Raw genomic sequence first — 27,146 nt, forward strand, 5'->3', positions numbered from 1 at the left:
TGTGAATGAAAGGCCCCCAGTATCAAACTCTAAATCCTAGGTGTCTTCAGCCTACCTTGATCTGACATTGAACTTTAACTGTAGTAGGCCTCGAAGGACTTGGTGGGGTCCGTCACTTACAAAGGATGGTTAAAGGTGGTCCTTAGTGTTTAAAAATCTCTTGGGAGAGATGACATGGAAAACAGCAACTAGTTTGATATGACAAATATGAGTAACAGGTACCCAGGCCGCTGCTACTGTGGGAAGGAACAGAAGTCCTCCGAATCTGGTGACTGCAGGGAGGTCACACTTTCGTAACTTGTGAATGCTAAGTAGAAGTGGTTTGGGTGAATCAACATAAGCAGAGCCTTCCAGGCTGAAGGAGTCACGAAGGCTCCAAGGGTGACAGTGAATAACATGGCTCTGGTTTGTTTCATTAGCAAATACTCACTGAGAACATGGTAGGTAGAATCACTGTACTAGACACTGGGGATACAGTGTCTTCTTCCCTCATGGAGCTCACAATCTGGGGAGGAAACTCAGGTCAGAGATCCTTTCCAACACATTCTCATCAGTGCCATGCTAGCGGTATGTAGGAGGGGCAGCCATGGTGGTTGGTAGTCAGGAAAGACCTAGAAGAAGTGACATTTTAGCTGGACATAAAGAGTCAGTAGGTGTTGGCCAGGTTGCCAGGGTGTGCAGGGGAAGGATTTGTTCCAAGCCAAGGGAGCAGCATGTGTGAAAGTCCAGAGGGAGGAGTGTGGACTACCAACAAGGTGCAGGGAGTTCCATGTGTTCGGGAGGTGGGGAGATGGAAGGGGAGGGGGTGAGGCAGGGCAGGAGGTAGGTAGGGCACAGTGAAGAGCCTGGTATTGGAGTGGAGGGGTTTGGGTTTCATCCTGATGCAGTCAGAAGCAGGAGCTGCCCAGGTCCCTCCAGTGTAGTTCCTTACCCCTGGGGCAAGGAAGTCATGCCAACAGTCACAGGAGGTGAGGCTGGAAAGGAGGCGGGTCCAGATCCTCAAGGGCTTGGGCACTAGTTCCAGGACTGGGACCTCTTTCAGGCCTGGAGAACCGACGGGCCATTATAAACAATCCCTGGCACTGACGGATTGATTCTTTGTAGAAAGCACTTGAGGCGCAGTGAGGAGGGGTGGGTGGGAGACATGTTGGAGGCTGAGAGTGGGGCAGTAAGGGAAAGTCTGTTTTTCATAGGAACCCACTGCTGGGGTCACCCTTGTGGGTGGGGGAGGTCCGAGGGCAGTGCAGATTGGAAGTGCCCTTCTCCCCGGGAGGGTTCTGGAAGGGTGGCTGACTTCAGGCTGAGTGTGGGGCCTGGCCCAGCCCAGAATGCCATCCTGAGAGAGACTCCTGGGCTCCCCACGGGTACTCAGAGTCCAGTAGAGAAAGGCAGTGTGCTTTTCGTGGCACCAAGATTTAGGGGTTATTAAGATTTATGATGCTTTTGGCTTTAATGACGAAGGTACAGTGACAAATCAGTGAATAAGGATAATGTTACAATTCAGAACTAATGAGTGTGGAGCACTTATCCCGTGCCAGATATTTTAGGCCGTTCACCTGTAGTGTCTCTTACTCCATATACATAGCAACTGTTTGAGGAGGTAGGTATCATTACTAATATTCACAATGACACTGAGGCACAGAGAAGTCAAATGACTTGCCAGGGGCACACAGCCACACTCATGTGTGGTTGCAACTGTTTTATACCCGGGCGGCCTGATTGTAGTTTATCCTCTCCTTGCTGGGTTATTTTGCCCATTAAATGCATTTGCCAGCCTACTTGTTCAGGATTCTTTCCATGTCCTTTGGTATAGATGCATTTCTCTGTTGTCTGACAAGTGTCAATACTCTAACTATTGACTGATGACTTCTAGTACATAGGCAGAGAATCAGCCAGACTCCTGTGCTATTATTTCTTATGCTTTAGATCTTCAGGGCAAGCTTAAAGCATTTCTTTTTGCCTTTTGTACTTCCAAAGCTCAACATCTGCTTGCGTATAGAAGCTGCATATGATTTTTGTGGTCCATTCTCTAGGTGGACAATTCTCTAGGTGTGACACAGGGCTTGTCACACGTCTCCAGGCACTCATACAGAAAACAGCATAAGTGGCATTCCCTGGAGTTGCAGTGAGGTTACCTGGCTGGATGTTGTGGGCTTTGCTGAGTTTTGCCCCGAAGGGCGTGGTCAGGCTGGGTAATTGGCCTGGCTTTGTGGGAACTGCCGGATCCTAGAATAGGCTGTGCTTAACTGAATGAAAAGAGAATTCATACTTTGGTCTCAGCAGGACAACTTTCAAAACAAATATTCTAGCCTGTGATTGACCAGCATGCATCGAGTTGAGAGCGTCACTGCTGCTTACATTTTAGGTTTGGCTTCGAGTGTAATGCTTAATGCTATGTGGGTGCCAGTTTCCCCTTGTCAGCTTCCAAAAAGCCTCTCTGGCAGTTTTTGCATGTGTTTTGTCAGTCTGCGTAGCAGTAAAAGAAACGTGCCTCTGGAGTAGCAGATTTCAGCAAAAGAATCATATCGAAATCATATAGGACCCAGAGCTGCTCAGTTCTTCGAAGGCGCTCATCTGTTTTCAATATTTCAGTCACATCATGGAAGATAATTATTTCTATGACCAAGTTGCACCAGCTCTGACCTAGTAAACCATATCATTTGTTTCATTGGCAGCTAAAACCTTTCAAAAGAAGGCATCCATATGATGAAATGAAAGGAGAGGAAATCTTTGCTCCAGTTTAACCACCTCGTGTTACAGAAAACTTAAGTCCCAAGGTCCCTCAGCTGGTGACATTATGACCCATATCAGAGTCTCCTGACCCCTTTTTTAAACTACATGCACTAAGTGTTGAGACAGTAAACCTGATGAAACTTAGGAAGGCAAAATAATAATGTTCCCAAGTGTCAGAATCACTAATTATATTTTGCAGGTCACTGTGGGAACTTTACTGTGTTGGCCCAACCATGTCTTTGGGCATCTTTTGAGGGTCTGGAGTATTGACAGATCTCCTCCTGATCTTCCAGGACCCTGAAAAGCTCCTAACTGTGAGATTCAGGCCCTTGTCTCAGACTTGATCGTCTCTTCCTGCCCTGCTGACACATGAGCCAGAGTTTGCTAAAAGTCACTTTGATATAAGGAGGCAGTCGAGGGCTTCCTCTTGCTCTTAGTAGTAATAGCTTGTGTTTGAGCACAGCTACTTGAAACAGGTGTTTAATATTCAGCTAATGGTAGTGCAGCCTTCTTTGAAATGATGAGAGTAACTCCTTCCAGAAAACTTTTCATAGGAGGAATTTTTGGCAGTTGAAAATGCATTTACTATTCAAAGGAAGCATTTTTTTTTGTATGCTCGTAACTGACAAGTCATTACTTGTGTCTGCTAAAACAACGCCAAGACTTGTTAAAATGGACGTGGTCACTTTAATACGGTAGTTAGATTAGTAATCGTAACACAACTTAGCGAATTTTTTGGTTAATAAAATCTCTCTAAAAGAGCTGTTGACCTCTTTTAATTAAGCTCTTCTGTAGCTATTAAACGTAATACAGGGTGTCTACAAACAAAACATATATGTACTCGGTGCTTAAAAAAAGATCTTCCTTGTGGAATAAAAGCAAAATATAAAAACAAGACCCTTTGAAGAAGTCTATTAGAACAGCAAAGTTTAGGGGGCCTGGTATACAAGACTGCACATGACCGCCACCCTGACGGGAATGTCACCATGAATCAGGAGATGGCTTCATGGTTTCTGGTCTGGGGCTCAGTTGCTCATGAGTTGCATAAGATCCAAATACCATCTTTGCACATGGAGAAAATGGCTCATAAGCTGAAGGAAGGGTATTATATGAAACTCTCCTGCAACTGAGCTCCCGTAACCTGGATGGGTATATCTTGGGGTATTCACTACAGTCTGGAAACCTTACTTCATCTCTTTTCTCATTGTTTTAGGAGTGAATATATGTCTTCCTGGCATACCTTCTGAATTTAACTTCCAAATACCTCCTGGATAAATTGAAAACAACACCCTGCATCATTATGTCATCTGTAACATCAGAAAGCTTTAGTGAGAGACTTGTAACCAGTTTGTGATGGTAGTCTATGAAAAAAGCTTTGTGGTTTTTTGCTTTTTTTTTTTTGTTTGTTTGTTTTTGTTTTTTTGGGTTGGAGTCTTGCTTTGTTGCCCAGGCTGGAGTGCAATGGCACAATCTTGGCTCACTGCAGTCTCTACCTCCCGGGTTCAAGTGATTTTCCTGCCTCAGCCTCCAAGTATCTGGGACTACAGACATGTGCCACCACACCCAGCTAATTTTTATATTTTTAGTAGAGATGGGATTTCACCATGTTGGCGAGGCTGGTCTTGATCTCCTGAGTTCAGGTGATCCACCCGCCTTGGTCTCTCAAAGTGCGCGGATTATAGGTGTGAACCTCCACGCCCACCTGAAAAATGCTATGTTAAGCATTTAACTTTTTTCTTATAAAAGTTATCTACATATTTAAATATATTTAACAATGACATTTCATGTTTGGCTCATTTTCATTCAGTCACATTTAAAAATCTAATACACTGAGAACTTGTAGCTTTCATTTATCAAAATGAAAGTTGGGCATCAGGAGAAATTTTGATTCTTAATTGTATCACTGAATATAGCCAAAGGGTTGAGCACACTTGTACACTGATGCGCTGTATGACTGAGAAATTTAATCCTGTGTACGTGCCAGCTTTCGTCTCCGGTGGTACCCGTCAAATCTCTGCTGTGTGTGGGTTTTGCCTGGTACAGACAGGTTGTATCTTAAGATCGTGAGACTGTGATTCAACACATGTTTGCTGTGGGCCTGTGATGTTGAAAAACAATGGCTGTTGGCCAAAGAACCAATCATGGGCTACCATCCCCAGAATGTCACTGATGATCTTTGGCTTTTTGTTGGAATTACCAGATGTCTAGAAAGAAGTCCAGACATTCATATTTGGATTTGGTGTGGCTTTCACAGCAAACATGGCTGCTTAGATTTGAGGGAGGTGCATCTGCTGCAGCTCCTCTGGTGACTGGGACGCATGAGTCAGCAGGGCACTGTTCTCTTTGACGTGAGCCACGCCATTGCAACATGACTTCAGTATGGGGCAAATTAGGAGAGCCAGATTTACTTCTGTTGGTTATCAGAGAGCAGGTCTTCTGAACGAGAAGAAGTAAGATTTGTCTAAGCAGATATCCAAGGGTCATTCATGGTTTCTGATGCTTACCAAAGGGTCTTTCAGAAAAATAGTATAGACATTTTAATGTTCCCCATAGTTCCCCCCCCCCCCCAAATTTGGCAAGCTGTCATTATTATAATGTGCTTTAAGGAATTCATGATTAATGATTATATTGATTACATGCATGGTTAATTAATTACATTAATTGAATTATTCAACAAACATCGAATGAGCAGCAGCAAACAAAGAAGTATTTATTGAGTGCCTGTGACTGGCCATGCAGAGACCTAGTGCTTGGGTGATGTTGGTGAACAGGAGAGATGGTCCCTTTCCTCACAGAGCTTGTAGTTTGAGGTAGGGAAAGACAGACAGATGGGAAACAAATGGCCAAGCAAACCAACATACAAGTGGGAATCAGAAGGCGTGCTCTGAAAGGAAAACACATCACTCCAGGGGAGCAGTGGGGTGACCTAATTTGACAGCAGGCTGCTAAGGAGACTGGGTGGAGTTTTCCTTGCTGAGTGTGACCACTGGGCATGGGATGGTGAGTCAGGGGTTCACTGTTGTGCCTTTGCCAAGCTTTAGGAAGCAGATGCCTTTTGTCAAAGAATCCACATTTTCCTTTTCTCTTTTTTTTGAAAATCTTTTAAGTTCAGGTTTGTTACATAGGTAAACTCATGTCAAAATTTGGGCTTTGTTGTACAGATTATTTCATCACCCAGGTACTGAGCCTTGTACCCAATAGTTATTTTTTCTGCTCTTCTCTTTCCTCCCACCCTCCACCCTCTAATAGGCCCCAGTGTCTGTTGTTCCCCTCTTTGTGTCCATGTGTTTTCATTGTTTAGCTCCCACTTATAAGTAAGAACGTGTGGTATTTGGTTTTTTGTTCCTGCATTAGTTTGCCAAGGATAATGGCCTCTAGCTCCATCCATGTTCCCATACAGGACATGATTTTTTTTTTCAATGGCTGCATAGTATCCTAGGGTGTATATGTACCACATTTTCTTTATCCAGACTATCGATGAGCATTTAGATTGATTCTGTGTCTTTGCTGTTGTGAGTGCTGCTGCAGTGGACATACTTGTGCATGCACCTTTATGATAGAATGATTTGTATTCCTTTCAGTATATATTCAGCAATGAGATTGCTGAGTTGAATGGTAGTACTGTATTTAGCTCTTTGAGGAATTGCCATACTGCTTTCCACAGTGATTGAACTAATTTACACTCCCACCAACAACATGCAAGTGTTCCCTTTTCTCTACAACCTTGTCAGCATCTGTTGTTTTTGACTTTTTTATATTAGCCATTCTGACTGGTGTAAGATGCTATCTCATGGTGGTTTTGATTTGCCTTTCTCTCATAATCAGTAATACCAAGCTTTTTTTCATATGCTTCTTGCCGCATGTATGTCTTCTTTTGAAAAGTGTCTATTCTTGTCCTTTGCCCGCTTTTTAATGGGAAGAACCCACGTTTTTATTTATCACAATGGTTCATTCTTTTTTGGTAAAGTGGATTTGAAGTCTGATGTAGTTGAATTGATTGGGATTATTTTTAAAAGACTTGCTCAACCGAGGGCATTTCTTTGTTATTATTTTTACCTCTGTATTCACTTCCCATCTGATTGAAATACAAACTTAGGATCGTGTTGTAGGCTCTATTCTAGTCCAGATTCACAGTGCTGATTATGAACCAGTGTCATGTGGTTGAAGTGAGGCATTTTCTTTTATTGTTGGTGTTTCATGTCAAATGTTACAAACACAGACGCTGCGGCACTCCTTTGGAGAGCTTGCTGAGGAGCTGCCACCTTCCCTTATGATCTATTCTTTTATTCTTGTTCCCTGCATTGTTTTTCATGGGCTTTGTCTTTCTTGTTTGGAGAGTAAATGTGGTGCTGGAAGTCACAGGTGGAATTATCAGGAGAGACGGATGTTTTCCGTTGGACTTGGTTAGGGCCTGTGCTAAGGGAGGGCTTCGTCCCCCTTGTTTAATTAGAGAAAGTTGTTAGGGTTGTTTGCACCCCTGTGTACTGCTCATGTGTGTGCACAAAGGGAGTAGGGAACCGGAACCCTGGACCTGCTGGGTAAAGGGAGCACCTTTTAGCAAAGCCATGTGAATTGGTAAATGGCATGGGAGGGGATGGTAACACTTCTCATCACCTTTTCTCTTGTTCCTCCTATTATAGCTCCTTTTTGGCAAACAGGGAAAAGCATTAGAAACAAACATCCCCAGCCACCCACTTTTAGCAAATCAGGGTGGTACGGCTGTTCAAGTCCTCATTCTGGCCCTCGGGCTCTCAGAGTCAGCATGGGGTGATTACCTGTGACATTCGCTTATTTTATAGGCTTGCTATGTTTTAGTGATTGATTCTTTCCATATTAAGAAGATGTGGAACATTTCGCTGTTAGTTTGTTTTCTTCTCCTATTGAGTTACAAAAGGGTTTCACTAATGATGAAGTATCGAGTTCTTAACCCTAAAGAGGTCATCTCAGAACCAGATTTGTGGCTGTCTTCCTGCATCTCAACTATGGCTTGAATTCTTTTGGGCTGAACTTCAGCCTAAGTCATCTTCTTTTCCTCAGTTTATTTTCCCTTTGCCCAAATTCCTTAGTTTTTTATGTTTATTCTGTGCTACGATAGATATTTAAGTTCTCTCGATTGGTTTTTGGACTGAGGTGTTATAGAAATAAGTGCTATGGAGGCAGGCAAATACGTGTGTGTGTGTGTGTGCATGTGTGTGTGCGTGTGTGTGTATGTTTGCATGTGTGTGTGTTTGTGTGTGTGCACACACTGGGGAGTAGGGGTTTCTGGAAAGAGGTAAGCTTCTAGCTGCATGAACCCAGTCCAATGACTTAATCTTTCTTAGCTTTAGTTTTCTTATTTGTAAAAATTGGGTAATGCCATCACTTCACAAAACAACAACAAGGCCCTGGGAGACAGCCCGCCTCGAATCCGTGGCCCACGTGGGTTCTGCGGCACACACGCCCTGAGTTCACTCAGGCTAGGGGTTCTTTTTCAGAATCATAATTTTTCATTTCTAAGATATTTCATTAAGTTTCATATTACTACTTGTTTTGGGCTATTTACTGAAGATTCTTTTAAAAATCAGAGTGTAAAACAGGACATTAGAATATCAGTTCACATAACAGAACCTTGAAGGAAGCCTGGCCTGCAGCTTGTCCTTCGAGGTGCAGGCTCCGTAAATCCCAGGAAACCTGGCTGTACAAATGTGTAGTCTGCGGGCTTTTCTGTTACTGCAGGCGCTGCTGTCATGTCGAAGTGTGTGGTCTCCATTGGTGTGGGCACCATGACCTGTGCGTGTGAGGGGCTTGTCTTGCCCTGACCCTCAAACATTCCCGAGGGATCCTGGAAGTCCCAGGATCAGCAGCTGGGGTTGGGGGAAACTGAAGAATTGAAAGCTGTCAAAAGAACATTCATTCTCATCTGAGGTTCAGTCTCAGTTTAGAATGTTCTGGAAATCGAATCTAGGGAACTTAGAGGAATGGAGTGCATGAGGCAGCTGCCAGTTCTCTCTCATGCTTGTGCACTTGGACCTGAGTGCGGACATCCTCTCTCATTCTTAGTTATTTATCTTTTCCTTTAATTTGACCCATAGGAAAGAACTGGGAAGGGTTTTCCTACCTGGGATCACACAATACAGTCTCTGGTCTTGAGGTAGCTGTGCTCATCCAAGTTCAACTGGAATGTGGCCATTGGCTTCAGGGCCAGAGTGGACTTTCCTGATACTTAGTTTTGGTGCCTAAATATTTGTCACTGCTTTTTACTGTCTCAGCCTTGGCCACAGAGTAGCAGGGAGTTGCAGCAGTTCCCCTGGAATTGACAGCCACAGTTCTCCCCTTCCATGCTGGCAGCTAGAAAGACATGCATTGGGCCTGGGTGCAGTGGCTCACGCCTGTAATCCCAACACTTTGGGAGGCCGAGACGAGCGGATCACTTGAGGTCAGGAGTTTGAGACCAGTTTGGCCAACATGGTGAAGCCCCGTTGCTACTAAAAAATATAAAAGTTAGCTGGGTGTGGTGGCATGTGCCACCTACTCAGGAGGCTGAGGCAGGAGAATCACTTGAATCAGGAGATGGAGGTTGCAGTGAGCTGAGATGGCATCACTGCTTCAGCCTGGGTGACAGAGCGAGACTCTGTCTCAAAACAAACAAATAAATAACAAACAAAAAAGAAAGACATGCATTGGTTATGCTACAAACTCCTTTTTGAAAAAAAAAAAAAAAACCCAAAAAACCACTCAAGTTTTGAAAACACCTTTCTCCCCGTGTTGGTCAGGGCTGCTGCACCCAGTGCGGTTATAATCCCCGAGTGTCAACACTGTTTTGCCCCCTGAATGTATCCAGATAAACTGGGACAACAGTCTGCATCCAGGTGTGGGTTTTCTATGGTTTGTTGAACATTTTGGTATTGAATAAGCAAAGGGGGTGATGTTTTCTAGGAGCAACTACTGGATGTGGGGCTCTAGATACTAAAGGAATGTCTGTGTAAGGAGGCTGCTCGCGCAGCCCAGCAGTACTGTGTGCATATGCGGAGTGACCTAGGTGAGCCTGCTGGGCAGAGCAGCTTCACACTATGGATAAAGGACACTTGATCCTGACCTTCAGATAAGTGGCCTCCAGACAAAATTACTAATTCACTGCTCAGTAGATTTTGTATGTGAGGATTTTGAAGCACATTAGACAGTTGCTTCTCTGTGTCCTGTGTTCATTTAGAGCTTAAGTAGGGTGAGCATATAATTTATTGTCCTAACCTAAGTAGGCCAGGACACAGTATATACCAGGATACTGTGGCCTTTCTGATCTTAAATAACCTGTTGGCTCTAATCTGCATGGTTTCTTACAGTTTGTTCAGATATTTCAGCCTTGATCTCACTTTGTTTACTGGGTGTAGCAGCATGAGTGAATGTTTGCCTTTCTGGCAGGGAGTTTGGGAGGACGTGGATATATCCTCAGCATGGTGGGGCTGACAGGGCGCATCACACAGCTGGTGAACTTTGACATAGGAGTGACTTTGGGGCCAGCAGGTGAGTGGCCCAGACGCTTGGTGTTATGGACTGAATCGTGCTGTCACCCAATTCAATGCTGAAGTCCTTACCCTCAGTGCACCTCAAAAGGTGATTATATTTGGGGATAGGACCTTTGAAGGTAACCAAGGTTATGTGAGGTCATATGGGTTGGCCCTGGTTCAATGTGACTGGTGTCCTTAGAAGAAGAGAGGCAGACACCAGGGGTATGTATGCAAAGAGGAAAGACCCCATGATAACGCAGTGAGAAGGTGGCCATCTGCAAGCCAAGAAGAGAGGCCTCAGGAGAAACCAAACGTGCAGACAGCTCGATCTTAGACTTCCAACCTTGACACAAACTGTGAGAAAATAAACTTCTGTTGTTTAAGCCACCCTGTCCGTGGGGGTGTTCTCCTTGCAAACTAATACAGTTGGCCCAAGAGATGTGAAAGCCTCCGTTCCAGCTCTGGAAGTGATCGCTCTGGTCTCAGACCGGGAGCGGCAGGGAGTGGGGTCTGGATACATGAAATCTTACTGTGGAGCCCAGGAACTTGGCAAGGAACAGTCCACTGTATGTGTCTGTGATCTTGAACAGTAGGTTATTAGGGTGTGATCAAGATTCATTCACCTGGAAAGGGATTGGCTGGAGCTGGGTAAGTAGACCCCTGGCAGGGCTTCCGGCAAAGAGGGGAATGAGAAGGATCAGGCTGGCCATGGGAGAACCAGACAGAACAATTGAACACACCCACGGTAAGAGTGGGTGCCACATGGATGCGTGTGGCCAGAGTATAGTTCTTGGCATCCTTGGTTTTTGGGGTAAAGGAACTGGAGAAGCAAAATCATCTTCTACAGCTGTGGCAACGCCATCAATCTCAGAACTGTAGAATATTTGAATTCCTTTTTGGGACCCTGGACAAGGTCAGGTATATTAGAATGGGCTCTTGAACAGACTGTAGACATGAACTGATGAGTGGGTGACTACAAATGAATGGGAATTTAAAAGGTAGAAGTCCACATGACAGTGACTTTTCAACTCTGCTCTCTCTGGAACAGTCTGGTACATCGAGATTGGTTGATTAAAGCAGGGTGCCAGGGAACTCCACAAATGATGTTTAAATGGATCAGAGGACTCTGAGTCCAGAAGACCCGAGTTTATATGCTGACTCTTTCCATTAGAGACTCCATAATTTTAGACAAATTGCTCCAACTTTATTTATGGATATATAATTTCCATGTATCTAAATTCATCATGTTGTTTAGGAACATCACATGTGATGGAGATGTGAGAATACCCTAGGTAAGGTGTGCTTTAATTACACATCAACTTTTTCTGTAGCCGGCATGCCTAGGAAGGTTCCTTGAATTTATTACTGTGTGTCTTGCTTCTCGCCCCATCACGCACCTGAGAGCTCTTCTTCTCAGAAGCTTTTTCAGCACGTATCAGCGTGCCTTATTCCCAGTTGCAAAGGACTGAGTGTCTCCTTTTGTCCTTTTGTCCCTGCATTCTTGTGTTGAAACCCCATCACCAGTGTGATAAGGTGAAGCCTTTGGGAGGTGACTAGGTCCAGAGGGTGAAGCCCTCATGAATGGGATCAGTGCCCTTTAAAGGAGACCCCAGAGAGATCTTTTGCCTCTTCTAGCACGTGAGAACACAATGAGAAGTTGCCATCTCTGAACCAGAAAGCAGGTCTTCACCAGACACCGAATCTGCTAGGGCCTTAGTGTTGGACTTCCTAGCCACCAGAACTATGAGAAATAGATTTCTGTTGTTCATAAGCCACTCTGCCTGTGGTATTTTGTTACAGCAGCTAGAATGGACCAAAACACCAGTATGTGCATCTATTTATGTGTGAAAGAAGAGGCCCCAAAGCTCAGTTTGATATTTGGATCTGTTACACCGCATTCTCTAGAACTAGAGTTTATAGAATCAGAGAATATTTGAATGGGAAAGGCCCTGAGACACCTTCGCAGTCCAGTGGTTCGTAAATCTGACTGTTAGCGTGTAGGTTCCTCTACCTCTCCTTGGAGCTCTGACCTACCAGGCCCAGAGTGGGGCCCAGGAATCTGCAATTTCTAAAAATGCTTGTGACCGGTCAAAGTAAAAAAAAATGCCCCAAGTAATTCTGATGATGATGAGGCAGTTTTAGGAAGGGCTTATCTAGCCAGTGCCTTAATTTAAAGATGAAAACACCGAGGCAGAGGATGTGGAGGTGTTTCTCACTGGCCATGCTAGACCCTCCACCCAACTGTGATTAGGGTCCCACATTCATATTGTAAGTTCCCACTGGGCAGACACAAAGATGCCATTTGCATAAAAGATAAAAGACACAAAGATTTCCATTTGCATAAAAACCCAGCTTCCCATTACCATGGCTTCCTGACCTGCATTAGTTTATTTCTTCTTTCTTCTCTGTACCTCCTGCTACACCGTTTCTTCCTTTCTTCCCTCTTAACAGCCTGCACAACGTTGCAGCGTATGACTTTGATCTGTTACTCATTTTTCTTCTTTTAGCTCCTTTCTATGACTGAATCTGGTAGTTAGTATTTAACTTATGGCTAGCTGATAAAGTTTGGATATTTATTGCTGCCCAGATCTCAGGGTGCAATGTGATCCCCAGTGTTGGAGGTGGGGCCTGGTGGGAGGTGTTTGGGTGATGGGGGTGGATCCCTCAGGGCTTGGTGCTGTTCTCAAGATAGTAAGTTCTCTCAAGACCTGGTAGTTTAAATGTGTGGCACGCCCTCCCCACACTCCCTCTTGCTACTGCTCCCACCATGTGAGATGTCTGCTGCGCCTTCGCCTTCCACCATGATTGTAAGTCTTCTGAGGCCTCATCAGAAGCCGAGCAGATGCTGGCCCCGTGCTTCCCGTACAGCCTGCAGAACCATGAGCCAGTTAAATCTCTTTTCTTTATAATTTACCCAGTCTCAGGTATTTCTTTATAGCAATGCAAGAATGGCCTAGTACCTAGCTCAGCTGGAGTGGGCTGCAGAACTTGACTCACCCGCCCAGCCTTGAAGTCCCCTTCCCTGCTGTGACCAGGTCAGGTAGAAGGTAGAAGTAATAGGAATGGGCAGATATTCAGTTTATACACTAGGTGGAGCTAAGGAGCACATTGCACTGCCCTGGGGTGCCCTTGCCTTGATTTACCCATGGCTTTTCTCGTAATTCCAGTGCAAGGATGCACAGTAGAGCATGCCCAATTTCTCTTGGCCTTGACCTCAGATGGCCTTGGTTCCATCCTAGCCATGCCCTTGGTTTCTCCTACTCTTTGGGCACAAGAACGCAAACAGAATGCAAACTCCCTGCTGCTCCTCCCCACTGTCTCGTCTGTTTGTCCACCACGCCTTGCTGACCTGGGCACATTCCCTGAATTCACTGGATTATCATGATGTGCTTCTCCTAGAGCAAGGTTGTTCCCCTCCTCCACTGCAGCAGACTCTGATTGTTACTACCCAGCATTTCCCTGCTGATTGATATCTTCCAGAATTTCTCATCTCTCTAGAGAAAGAAGTCTGTTACCTACCACTTTTCCTCTCCTCTGATGCTTATAATTCATTTTCTTGGCCATCACAACTAAAGAAGTACTTCCCTAGGGAAAAAAAAAGGCTTCTGAGTTCCATTTAATCTCAGATTTGCAATTAAATTGTTATTGCTTTATCTCCATTTTCTGATGACCATCCTTTCCAAATTATTTAAAACTATGTATTTGTTCATGTTTAAGAAATATAGCCCCCTAGCCAACACACATACATGTTTTAAACAGCTCTGAAAATGGGATACATATTACAATTGAGAGGGTTTTTATTTATTTGGCAGCTTTTTTTCCTTAATAGTGCATAGTTTAATTTCACACAGCATCTTCAGTTACTAATTTTGCAGAATCTGCATAAAAGGCCAGGAGAAATTAAAGCCAACTTTAGTTGAAAGTCTGAATTTTGTGATATTACGATGGCTGCAGGTATGTCTAACTCTTGAAAAGATAATTATCTTCCAGCAAAATGTGATGATCTGAACTTTGAATAATGTTTGGTAAATCATTATGCCTTATGAGACCCTTTTATCTTTCGCAATTAGAGCCACCGTAATATTAAATAAAGCCAGGAGACGTTAAGAACTCAGGTTAGGCTAGGTCTACAGTTACATATATTTCATTTTTTAAATCGTTTATTCAGTCAATATTTAATGAACATTTAAATTGAATGGAGGGATTGCTACTTGACCTTTAAGATCCTTTCTGGCTTTCATATTCAATGATTCTGATTTTCTGTGTAAAATCTTAATTTTTTAAATTTTCATAGGTTTTTGGGGAACAGGTGGCATTTGGTTACATGAATAAATGCTTTAGTGGTGATTTCTGAGATTTTGGTGCACCCATCACTGGAGCTGTGTACACTACCCAGTGTGTAATCTTCTATCCCTCACCCCTCTCCACCCTTTCTCCTGAGTCTCCGAAGCCCATTGTGTCATTATTATGCCTTCGTGTCCTCATAGCTTAGCTCCCATTTATGAGTGAAAACATACAATGTTTGGTTTTCCGTTCCTGAGTTACTTCACTTAGAATAATGGTCTCCAATTCCATCCAGGTTGTTGCGAATGCGATTATTTCATTCCTTTTTATGGCTGCACTTATGTATATTTTGGCAAAAGAAAGTAAAACCCTATTTTCGGATCTCCATTTTAAGAGTTACAAAGCAAATCATGCAGATTAATTTCCATAAAAGAACTATGAAGAGTTCCAATGCTTTTATCCATAGATGTTCTTTCTTTGAAGATAAAAAAATATGTGTTTTAGCTGTTGACAGCATTCATTTCATAGTACAAAATGGGCTGTGCTTTACCCAGAAATGAGGGTTAGGTTTTTACACATGGAAAGAACTAAGTCTTGTTTTTTTAATCCATTACCAGACAAGGTTTGTGTGTGTATGAACTATTTTTCTTTGCTTCATAGGAAATTTATCCTATTAAGCCATTTAATTTGGCCTTGCAAAACTCATCATGGGGTAATGGAAAATTTTCCTTGTCAAATGGATACACAACTAGTCAAAAAATTATCTATCTATCTATCTATCTATCTATCTACCTATCTATCTATTTTTTTCAGAGTCTCGCTCTGTCATCCAGGCTGGAGTGCACTGGTGCAATTTTCACTCACTGCAATGTCCAGCTCCCGGGTTCAAGCGATTCTCCCACCTCTGCCTCCCTAGTATCTGGGGCTACAGGTGCATGCCACCACACCCAGATACTTTTTTTTTTTTTTGTATTTTTGGTAGAGATGAGGTGTTACCATTGTTGCCCAGGCTGGTCTTGATTGAACTCCTGGGCTCAAGTGATCTGCCTGCCTCGGCCTCCCAAAGTGCTGGGATTACAGCTGTGAGCCACTGTGCTTGGCCCAAAAATATTTTTTGTGGTTAGCCACTGAGTACAGGTCAACAGAAGGTCACTTGAGTACCTTCACTTTCTTTTTCATCGTGTAAATTGTCCACGTAGCCCAGCACCTGTCCCTGCCCTCTGGTCGGCCTGGCCTCTTTGCTGTGACCTCCTGCATTACCGATCCTGAGCAGGCACAGGTGTCTGCCCAGAGCAGCTGCACCCAGAGCTCCTCGTGGGTGTGGAATGCTCAAGAATCAATAAAGGCACAAGGAAGGGCTGAATGGCAGGGGTCCCAGTGATCCATGGAGAGGGAGGGAAGATACTGGCTTACCCAAGAGTAAATTATTTCGACAGCCCGTCATTTTCCCTGCTGGGCATCTTTGTGGAATGACTGCCTCACTCTCAGGGGGCTTCTGACCGACCAGTGCAGGCTAATTTTGATATTTGTCAAAGCCTGAAATTTGATAGGAAAAGGTTCCTCTTAAAATCATGGTGCGTTCTGATATGGAAATAAGCCGGGGATTACCCATGCGGTTTTTTTTGTTTTTTTTTTTTAACTGTCAGCAGAGGGTTTCGCCTGACAGTTTTGAAGCTTTCTCTGCATCTTTACCTGCTGCTCTGACACTCTCCTTTGTCTCTGAGCATAGGGTGGGATCTTAATTCTTCCCTGACCCAGATATCTGAATAGAGACCAGTCCCATAAACTATCCCACCAGTACCAAGTGGGATAAGGCAGTTGGTTACTTGAAAACCAGATTAAACTTCAAAATAATGTTACTGAATCTGGAAATGGAATAGAAAAAAAAATAGAAGAAATAAAAAAAGAAAAAAGCAAATAGACACATTTATCAAATATAGGCTGTGGTCATCCCAGGCTAAACATGAATCACCTGTGTAATGTGGTTTCTTTTTTTGGAGCGATCATCACATGACTATGCAGAAATAGGCCCTAACTTGCTAAAAGAACGTGCATATAGTGATTTAGAGAACTGTACCTTTCCAGTCATAGCTAAACCACACAGTATGTCTTTCTGTGACAAATGGGGTATTTATTATACACACAGACTTTTATATATTTATGTATGGCATAGAACTGTCATATGTAATGTTTACCTATCATATGCATATGTATATTATAATGGTCATATATAATGTTCGCTTTAGTTTCCAAAGTCTGAAATATGCTTTTCAAATAAAAGTTGTATCCTATTCAAAAAACAGCTAATGCATGCTGGACTTAATACCTAGGTGTTGGTTGATAGGTGCAGCAAACCACCATGGCACACATTTACTTATGTAACAAACCTGCACATCCTGCACATGTACCCTGGAACTTTAAATAAAATAAAATATTTAAAAAGGTTGTATTCTATTCAGCTAAAAGAACATGTAACTCTCACTAAATAAATGGTATTTTAATTTAAAATGTATCGTAGGTTTTAAAAAATTTTAATTGGTTATAAAAAGGCCATCAGGCTATAGAGAGATGTTTCTGATGGCTGGAGACTTAGGGATTGGTGGAAATATTGCTTCTGTTCTCTTGGGTTCTAGGATCCATTGATGTGGTCACAAGTCCCTGGGCTAATTCAGATAAAGACAAGGGCCAGCAGTGGTCTTATTTTTCTTTGTGTGTGTGTGTGTGTGTGTGTGTGTGTGTGTGTGTGTATGTATGTGTTTTTTTTTTCCCCTGAACTTAAAAAGTGTTTCAACGATAAAAAAGCCTTTATTGGTCACTGTGGTACAGATCTTACCTGGAACCAGGATCCAGTGAGGGTGGGGCTGGCTAAATGGGAGAGTGACCTAGGCAGCCGTGCAGGGCCTGGGGAAGGCCCGTCACTTGGGGATGAATGCCAACAATTGTGACTCTTATCACTATGTTCTTTGAATTTGTGTTTTGTAAGTGAAATGTGAGGGGGCAGTGGAGCATGCATGGGGGATTGGAGCCTCAGCTCACGTGCAGTCCTGCCTCCCACTGGCCTCCCTTCCTATCTCCCCATTCCCCAGGATGGGTTCTTGACCACCCACTTCTAGCCAGTTGGTGCCCTGGCCCTGCCCAGCCTCTCCCTTCCAATCCCACCCTGTGTGACTGCCCAGGGCGGCAGTCAATTGCATCAACAGGGGAGGCTTATATTCCATTGTGTCTGTCTGCCCCTTGAGAAGGCCTGAACATGAGGCGTTGTGTGCCCTGCAGCTGCCAGGCAGGTGGTTACTGTCATCACCTGGGCTGGCAGTGATGCTGTGCATTCAGCGGGTGACTAGGCAGGGGCCTCTCACCTGTCCTGGATCCAGGTCCTGAACATGGCCTGGAGTGGAAGTTGCAATATCTTGGGGAGCCCCCATTTGTCTGCGAAGGGGGTTATTGACTTCCTTAGCCCAGGTGAGGTCTCTGCATTTTCACTTATCCTGGGCTTTGAAAATTAAGGCACCCCTCTAGTGATGATGGCACACATCCACAGACCTCCCTCTTCTAAGTCTGTACTCGATCATCCTGCCCTCATGGTCTTCTGGGCAGCCTGTACTTGGACCACACTCCCCCTCGTGATAATTATTCTGCAGCTTTCAAGAATCCTCTGACAGCCTGTGTGTGGCTATTTTCACTTCAGAATTACTCCATGGTTACCACACGTTTCTGTGTATTCTGTGAATGGGCAGATCAGCAAGGTGACCCTAGGGCTTTGGCTCAGGCTGCATCCCATGATATTTTTGGCAGAGTCTGATGGATTTAGTTCTTCTACAGAGAACTATTACGTACTTCAAAGTAATTTTCAGCAGCAGTCAAGCAAATCTGCACTTACAGATACTTAGCCCTTCAGAATGCTGGAGGCTTCAGCAAGGTGTATAAGAAAAGCTAATTCTGTCTTTGTGGATAAGATGGAATGATATGGACAAGCACATAGTGGCAGACTGGATTGTCTGCTGAGTAGTGATCTAGGTCACTCTGCTAATGGAGAGTGACAGGACTCCAGTACTGATCAATATCTTTGATCGGTAGTGTGGATGAGGACTGATGATGTCCAGATAGAACACGCATGGTGTCCTGAAACTGGGCCAGAGAACAGATGTGATTGATGTCGCCACTAAAGTCCATAGGTTTGAATGTGGGACATGTCAAACAAGAACAAACTGCATAGGACATATTTAGATTCAAAAATGGTATCTGAAAATTAGAACCCTTGGGAGTTTTAACTGCCTGTTAAATGAGTGACTCCATCAGCATGCTGGAACTGTTAAAATTTTTTAAAAGGCCATGCCAAAATGAATTGAAAACTTATGTCCATACAGAATCCTGCACATGGATGTTTATAGCAGCTTTATTCATAATTGCCAAAAATTGGAAGCAACCAAGGTGTCCTTCGAAAGGTGAATGGATAAATTTTAGTATATCATATAATAGAATATTCTTCAGTGATCGAAATAAATGTGCTATCATGCCACAAAAACACTCAGAGGAAGCTTCAATGCATTTTGCTAAATGAAAGAAACCAGTAGGAAAAAGCTACATACTGTGTGATCACAACTATAGAACATTCTGGAAAAGGCAAAACTATGAAGACAGTCAAAAGGTCAGTGGTTGCCAAGAGCTTGGGAGAGAGAGGGATGAATAGATGGAGGACAGGGGACTTTTAGGGCAAGAAAACTATTCTGTATGATACTATAATGGTGGATATATGTCATTATGCGTTTGTCAGAACCCATAGAATGCTCTAAAAACTGCTCTTAAATATGTAAAAAAAAGAAAAGGCTGTAAATTGGTGCTAGTCCTTCCAGCTCTTTTCATGTGGGAGCAGGCAGATTAAGAGGCAGACACTTGTGTCCAGCAGCCATTTAGCAGAATGGCAAGAGCTGGCTTAAAGCCAGGCTGCCTGGATTCATATCCTTGTCCTGCATCTTCTTTGTCTTGGGGCCTTGAACAAGTGTCTGAGCCTCTTTGCTCATCTGTAAAATAGGTTTAATGACAATCCCTTCCTGAAGGGATACAGGATTAAATGAGTGACTCCAGATAAAGCTCTTAGAACAGTCCTGTGCTCACTGAACATCAGCTGTGCTATTCATCCTGCATTTGGTTCTGCAGTTTGTAACTAGCGCCTCAGAGTGGAGGAAACAAAGGTTAAGGGTAACCTTTCTAATTCAGGCTCTAGTCTTGTGGCTCTTTTGCAGTTCCCTTTGGGTACACTGTTCCCCAGCCTGGAATGCATTGATCTCTTTTCTACCTGGCCAAATCAGATGTCTTTTGAAGTCAAAGTTTAGATGCCACCTTCTCTAGAGCTTTCTCTGGCTTCTTTATGTAGTTACTGGCTCTGTTTTCTGCCCCCACAGCATCCCGAATAGCACTTTGGTTAAACACAGTTGTTTACCTGTCTGCTTTCCTGGCTTTGCAGGGGCAGGCTGGGATTGGGTCGCCAGTGTTTTCCCAGCAGCTAGCCTGGTGTGTGACAGATGCTGGTGAATGGAATGAAAACAGAATTCCCTGCCTCCCCCAGTAATAATAGGATGCTGCCGGAAATTGAATGCTGCAAGGAATGTTGAGCTTCCTGGCATGAGATCTATTTAAGTGGAGGTAGTTGATTGCAGCTGAGGGGATTCGTGGATCAGATGAAAGTAAATCAGATGACCTCTGAGCTCCTTCCAGCTCTGGGATTCTGTGACAGTCCTTCACTGAGTGATGCCACAGCGTGCTGGTGTCAGGATCGCCCACGCCCGGCAGATGGGGATTGTTTTTTGATGTCCTTATAGGACAGTTTCCATGTAAAGATCGGTTAGAAACAGTTTTGTTCAATTACTTTTAAAGAATAAACTTTGATTTTATAAAATTACAAATTTAAAGCTCGCCTTTTCTTTGAACTTTCCGTTTTAGCTAACAAAACATTATTTTGTTTATAAATCTAGCAAATTGTAACCAGGTTCAAGAGAGTCTGTTTCATTAAATAACGAATGATTGTTTTATGAAGTGATTAGTTTTATTAAATACTTGAGTTATGTTCCTTTGAACATTTTAAGGTGCATTCGTAAATGTTGTATTTTCTATATCCCTTTAAAGTACTTTATTGTCAGAATAACTAAGGTTGTGCCAAAGACCTGAGAGGCGACCTGAATAAGACGGGGTAGCTGGAGCATCAGTAAGGATAACCCTGCAGTGATTGAAACAAGTCAAATATGTTCAAACTCTTGAGCTCATAATAACAGGAAAAAAAGGAATAAGAAAGCGTATTAGTCTGTTTTCACGCTGCTGATAAAGACATACTCAAGACTGGGTAATTTATAAAGAAAAAGACGTTTGATGGACTCACTGTTCCACATGGCTGGGGAGGCCTCACAATCATGGTGGAAGGTGAAAGGCACGTCTTGCATTGTGGCAGGCAAGAGAGAATGAGAGCCAAGCAAAAGGGGTTTCCCTGATAAAAGCGTCAGATTTCATGAGACTTACTCACTCCCACAAGAACAGTATGGGGGAAACTGCCCCTGTGATTCAAGTATCTCCCACTGGGTCCCTCCCACAGCACATGGGAATTATGAGAGCTACAATTCAAGATGAGATCTGGGTGGGGACACAGCCAAACTGTATCAGTCACCGTTAGAGGACACTAGGGAACTGCTTCACTATCTTGAAAAAACTGGTAAAATAAAGGGAAGAACTCCAAGAACTGATGCTGCCTTTCCGACGAGCTCCACCTCTCAGTTTAATTGGACCTTGATGAGGGGAAGTTTCTCTTTATAACTGTGATCCAACTAATACCCGAAGCAGGAGTGAAGGGCCGTCACCGCCATGTAGCCTCTGAGGAATCGGTCACTAGGCAGGGATTGTCTGTGGCTGCCAGTAGTGCAAGCGTAGCCACCAAGACACCCAGACAGTCTGCTTGCCTCTGATGGAAACAGGCACTACCACCTATCTTTGGGTTTTACAGGAAAAAAAAAAAAAAAAGAACCTAAGTCTTATCAAGCCTCTAGATCCACCTGCCAACTTACAGGCTACACAAAGGATCAAGGAAAATGTTAAACCAAACCACAAGGATACAACAAACGATTCCCAGAATCTGGCAAACCTTATTGGACAAGTGAGCCTGTTTATTCCACAAAAAGATTTCAAGAATTAGGAAAGAAAAAAAGACAGCAGGGGACCTATAAAGGTCCAGGACACTTAAAATCCACATCTGCCAATTTCAGCAGATGATTTTTTCAGATCCTATTTCAGTCTGTGTGTGTATGTGTGTGTATGTGCGTGCACACACAAAAATGAGTAGGGCAATATGAACCTTGACGGGATATCTGATGACATTAAGAATTAAAGTAATTTTTTAGATGTGATAGTGGTATTGTTGTTTGGTTAAAAATATCTTGTTTTTGGCTGGGTGCGGTGGCTCCCGCCTGTAATCCCAGCACTTTGGGAGGTGGAGGTGGGTGGATTACGAGGTCAGGAGATCGAGACCATCCTGGCCAACATGATGAAACCCCATCTCTACTAAAAATACAAAAACTAGCTGGGCATGGTTGTGTGTGTCTGTAGTCCCAGCTACTCGGGAGGCGGAGGCAGGAGAATCGCTTGAACCTAGGAGGTGGAGGTTGCAGTGAGCCGAGATCGCGCCACTGCACTCCAGCCTGGTGACAGAACAAGACTCTGTCTCAAAAAAAAAAAAAGAAAAAAATTGTTTTTGAAGATAAATGGCAGTATTTGCAGATTAAATTACATGATGTTTGGGATTTGCTTCAAATAATTTCGGGGGAAAGATGAGCTTAGTGGGTGGAAATATGGAAGAAACAAGATTACCCATGAATGGAGAATTGTTGAAACTGGGTTTATTGCACTCTGGCCTCTCTTTTTGTGTATCTTTGAAGTTTACCAAAACAAAAACTTTTAAAAAATTACTTTGTCTAACAACCCAAACCCTCCCAAATATTAAGTACTACTTGAAAAATGAATAAACAAGAAAAAACTCGTAAGTGTTTGTAAGATTTTAATTTCCAATCACAAGTCTAAATTACTCAGCTACATATTTTGAAGTGGAGCCCTGAGACAAATAATCTTAAACATTATAAATAATTAAAGTACCAAAAGTGCTCAGATTTTTCTACATACAGATTATTCTCTTAGGGTTTCGTTTCTCAAACATGTTTATATGACACTAACCCACCAAAGAATCAAATACTTAGTCCCATACAGTTTGGCATTACCTTCCTAAGCAATTGCGGGGCTTGTCTTCTCAGCTAACCGAGGATTCTCAATGACCAACAAGACCTTGGCCAAGATGCCAACTGGGCCTTTGCCCAGGACACAGAATAGACAGACATCCGGAGTGCTCTTTGGAGTTGCTAAGGCAATGCCTTCCAAATGAAGTCTGGCAGACTGGCCTGTGGGTTGCAGTCCTGGCATTACCTAATTTTCTTTTTTTATTATTCTTGGAAGTTTGTGACTTCCACTAAAAGAATAACTAACGGCCTTCACTGCTTCAGTTGGTTTTGCATTTCATTGGTTTTGATGCTTAAATGGCTTCCTGGCCAGCTCTAAAGACTTTTAAACTTGAGGGAGCTTTGTGTCTCTGCTCGGGCTTTGCCTGACCCTGCAAAGAAAGCCATTCTAAGGAAGCGTGCTGGTCGAACATTTGCAGGTTCTCTCTCATGCCATGTGAGCTGTGTGCGCATTACAGCTCATTAGTGGCCCTGAGTCAGGCGAGTGATTCACAGTCGGCATTTAAACACATAACAGAATTGAATGGAAAACGTTGAACTGCATTCTGAGCTGTAAGGAAAATATTGTTTTTCAAAACCTGTTTTTCATTTATATGTACGTAAATATAAATGAGTTTCTTATTGTGGGTCACTATGAAATCTGTCACTTCACTGTGAGGTGGGGAAAGCTGGGAGCGCCCAGCACATGAACAAGAGCAAGAATGGATCCTGAACTGAGAGTAAGGAGGCTGGCCCCAAACCAAGCAAACACCGGGACGCAACCTTGCTTGAAACAAACAAGAGCTACAAAAATAGAGCAAGTGGTGGCTCCTCAGGGGAGGGACAGATTTAGTGGAGGAACAAATGATTATCGCTAAAGACGTGGACTGTGGCATTTTATTCTGTAACTTATGTCTTTTATGTCTGTTCCATCTTTCTATGCTTCTAATTCACCATTCCCTTTTGGTAGCACAGTGCTTGGTGCAATGTAGGCAATCAATAAATATTTATTAGACGCAAATACTAGTAATCATACCACCTGTTTCAGGGGGCCTGGGAGGAGGAGCCTGGGGCCTGGGAATCTACATTTTAACAAATTTTCCAGGCAGCCAACCTGGCAGCGGTTGCAGACGGTTATTAAAGAAACACTGACCTAGTCCACCTGCTCATTTTGCCGGCCCAGGCCATACACACAGCATTTGAACCAGTGAAAGCTTGGGTTGACCACCTTCTGGGGGAAGGCGTTACTCACCATGTCACCCAGCATCTCATGTTGATCTGCTTTTCACTAAACATACTGCACGACCTTCTAGTAGATGGGCTGGACTCCGTGCTTCCTCCCTACCCCATCACATCCTTCCTGTTGCCTTCAGACATTTCCCTAAATCACCCATCATTTCACTTCCCTGCTCTATACCTTTGGCTTTCTCTCTGCTGCTTGTAGCCTAAGACTTACTGCTGCATTCTGCCTGCCACAGTCTTCCCTGAGCCTATCTCCCCAATCTTGTCTCTCTGCCAGTCTCCCAACCCTCTCCTTTTCTTTCTCTTCCTGCTGAGGCCACCCCAGATTGCTCGACGTACCACAGGTACTTCACCCTTCCCTGAGTCTGATCTTCTGCTCATGTTGTATTCTCTAATTGGAGGAGCCTCTATTTTCATTGGAATTGCATCCATCTCCCCAGACCAAGTTAGAGTGCTGCTTCTATAAAACCTTCCTGGCTGGGCGCTGTGGCTTGTGCCTGTAATCCCAGCACTTTGGGAGGCCGAGGCTGGTGGATCACCTGAAGTCAGGAGTTTGAGACCAGCCTGGCCAACATGGTGAAACCCCGTCTCTACTAAAAATACAAAAGAATTAGCCAGACGTGGTGGCGGACACCTATATTTCCAGCTACTAGGCCGGCTGAGGCAGGAGAACCACTTGAACCTGAGAGGAGAAGGTTGCAGTGAGCTGAGATTGTGCCACTGTACTCCAGGCTAGGCAGCAAGAGTGAAACTCCGTCTCAAAAAAAATAATAACCACCTCAAACAACAACAACAAAAAAACCACCAAAAACCCTTCCCTGCTTTGGAGCGAATCCATTCTCCCTCTCCCTGTGCCCCTCCCTGTTCTCTGCACATTTCTGTGACAGCACCTAAGCCTTGCCTGCCTTGGACTTTGTCACCTTGGCCTGTGTTTGTCTGATGAGAAAGCAAGTTTGCAGAAGGTGGTATTTGTGTGTTCTTCTCTTTATAGCCTTGCAAACAGTCTTAAACATTTATTAAATTAATTTTTCTATGAGTTCTGATTCTATCAAAGTTAATATTCATTGTCAGCTTGGCCAATTAACTTGTGTAAACAGACCTCTAATCTCATGTGAAGGCTCAACACTCCTCATTACTTCTTTGCCATTCACTTCTTTATAAACGCACTAAAAAAAAAGCATTGCAGGATTTGTGTGCTGCTCATGGTCAATAATTTTTAGTTTGTTTCCTTCCAGAGAGGAGGTAGACAGGTAGCAAAAGGGGAGCATGATCTTAAAGAGTTAGCAAACTGGATCTTTAGTAACTGCTATATATATACACACACACATACATATATACACACATATATACATATACATATATACATATACATATATACACATATATATACACACACATATATATATTTTTTTGAGATGGAGTCTTGCTCTGTCACTAGGCTGGAGTGCAATGGTGCAATCTTGGCTCCCTGCAACCTCTGCCTCCCTGGTTCAAGCGATTTTCCTGCCTCGGCCTCCAAGTACCTGGGACTACAGACACACGCCACCACACCTGGCTAATTTTTGTATTTTTAGTAGAGATGGGGTTTCACCATGTTGACCAGGATGGTCTTGATCTCTTGACCTTGTGATCCGCCTGCCTCGGCCTCCCAAAAGGCTGGGATTACAGACGTGAGCCACTGTGCCCGGTCCATAACTGCTGTTTTTAAGAGACGAGGGTAGGAGTAGTTAGAGAAGTGAATAGGGCATAAATGAAAACATAAGGCCGGGCGCGGTGGCTCAAGCCTGTAATCCCAGCACTTTGGGAGGCTGAGACCGGAGGATCACGAGGTCAGGAGATTGAGACCATCCTGGCTAACACGGTGAAACCCCGTCTCTACTAAAAAATACAAAATCTAGCCGGGCGAGATGGTGGGCGCCTGTAGTCCCAGCTACTCGGGAGGCTGAGGCAGGAGAATGGTGTAAACCCGGGAGGTGGAGCTTGCAGTGAGCTGAGATCCGGCCACTGCACTCCAGCCCGGGCAACAGAGCGAGACTCTGTCTCAAAAAATAAAATAAAATAAAATAAAACTTAAGACAGGATGGTGAGTAAAGGGCCTCTGTAGTGCAGCCCCTTGGTGTCTGTTAGAGAGCCCTGCAGCTTGGCTCTGCAGCCCATCCTAACTCTGTTTCAGGTCAATTCCATTCTCCATCGGCTATTGGAGAAGCCCAGCACTGGGAGCAGTATTTTGGTCCATACCCCACATAGCAAATCCTCTGCTCAAAATTAGAGGGTAGAGCAGAAAACTTAGCACAAAAGAGTGCAGGCTCAGGCACTTTCATTTTCCTGACTTTGATGCCTATTAAATAACCATTTTTTTTTTTTTTTTTTTTTTTTTTTTTTTTAGGCAGCGTCTCGCTCTGTCGCCCAGGCCGGAGTGCTGGAGTGCAGTGGCGTGATCTCGGCTCACTGCAAGCTGCACCTCCCGGGTTCATGCCATTCTCCTGCCTCAACCTCCCGAGTAGCTGGAACTACAGGCGCCCACCACTGCTCCCGGCTAATTTTTTGCATTCTTAGTAGAGACAGGGTTTCACCGTGATCTCGATCTCCTGACCTCATGATCCACCTGCCTCAGCCTCTGAAAGTGCTGGGATTACAGGCGTGAGCCACTGCACCTGGCCCGATGCCTATTAAATAGCTTTCATGCAGTCACACTGCATTGGGGTGATTTCGTAAAGTGAAATCATGCCGGATGCAGTGGCTCACGCCTGTAATCCCAGCACTGTGGGAGGCCGAGGTGGGTGGATCACTTGAGGCCAGGAGTTGGTGATGAGCCTGGCCAACATGACGAAACCCTGTCTCTACTAAAAATACAAAAATTAGCCTGCTGTGGTGGCACACACCTGTAATCCCAGCTACTTGAGAAGCTGAGGCAGGAGAATCACTTGAACCAGNATGCCATTCTCCTGCCTCAACCTCCCGAGTAGCTGGAACTACAGGCGCCCACCACTGCTCCCGGCTAATTTTTTGCATTCTTAGTAGAGACAGGGTTTCACCGTGATCTCGATCTCCTGACCTCATGATCCACCTGCCTCAGCCTCTGAAAGTGCTGGGATTACAGGCGTGAGCCACTGCACCTGGCCCGATGCCTATTAAATAGCTTTCATGCAGTCACACTGCA

General features: G+C 44.0%; 1 protein-coding gene across 1 annotated transcript in view; it reads left to right on the forward strand.

Moving 5' to 3' along the window:
• RETREG1 (reticulophagy regulator 1) overlaps positions 1-27,146 on the forward strand; it is a 148,172-nt gene that overhangs the window by 16,228 nt on the left and 104,798 nt on the right. The window lies entirely within an intron of this gene.

This window comes from Rhinopithecus bieti, unplaced genomic scaffold (genome assembly GCF_001698545.2).
Source record: "Rhinopithecus bieti isolate Rb0 unplaced genomic scaffold, ASM169854v2 scaffold_41836, whole genome shotgun sequence".
NCBI classification, from domain to species: domain Eukaryota; kingdom Metazoa; phylum Chordata; class Mammalia; order Primates; family Cercopithecidae; genus Rhinopithecus; species Rhinopithecus bieti.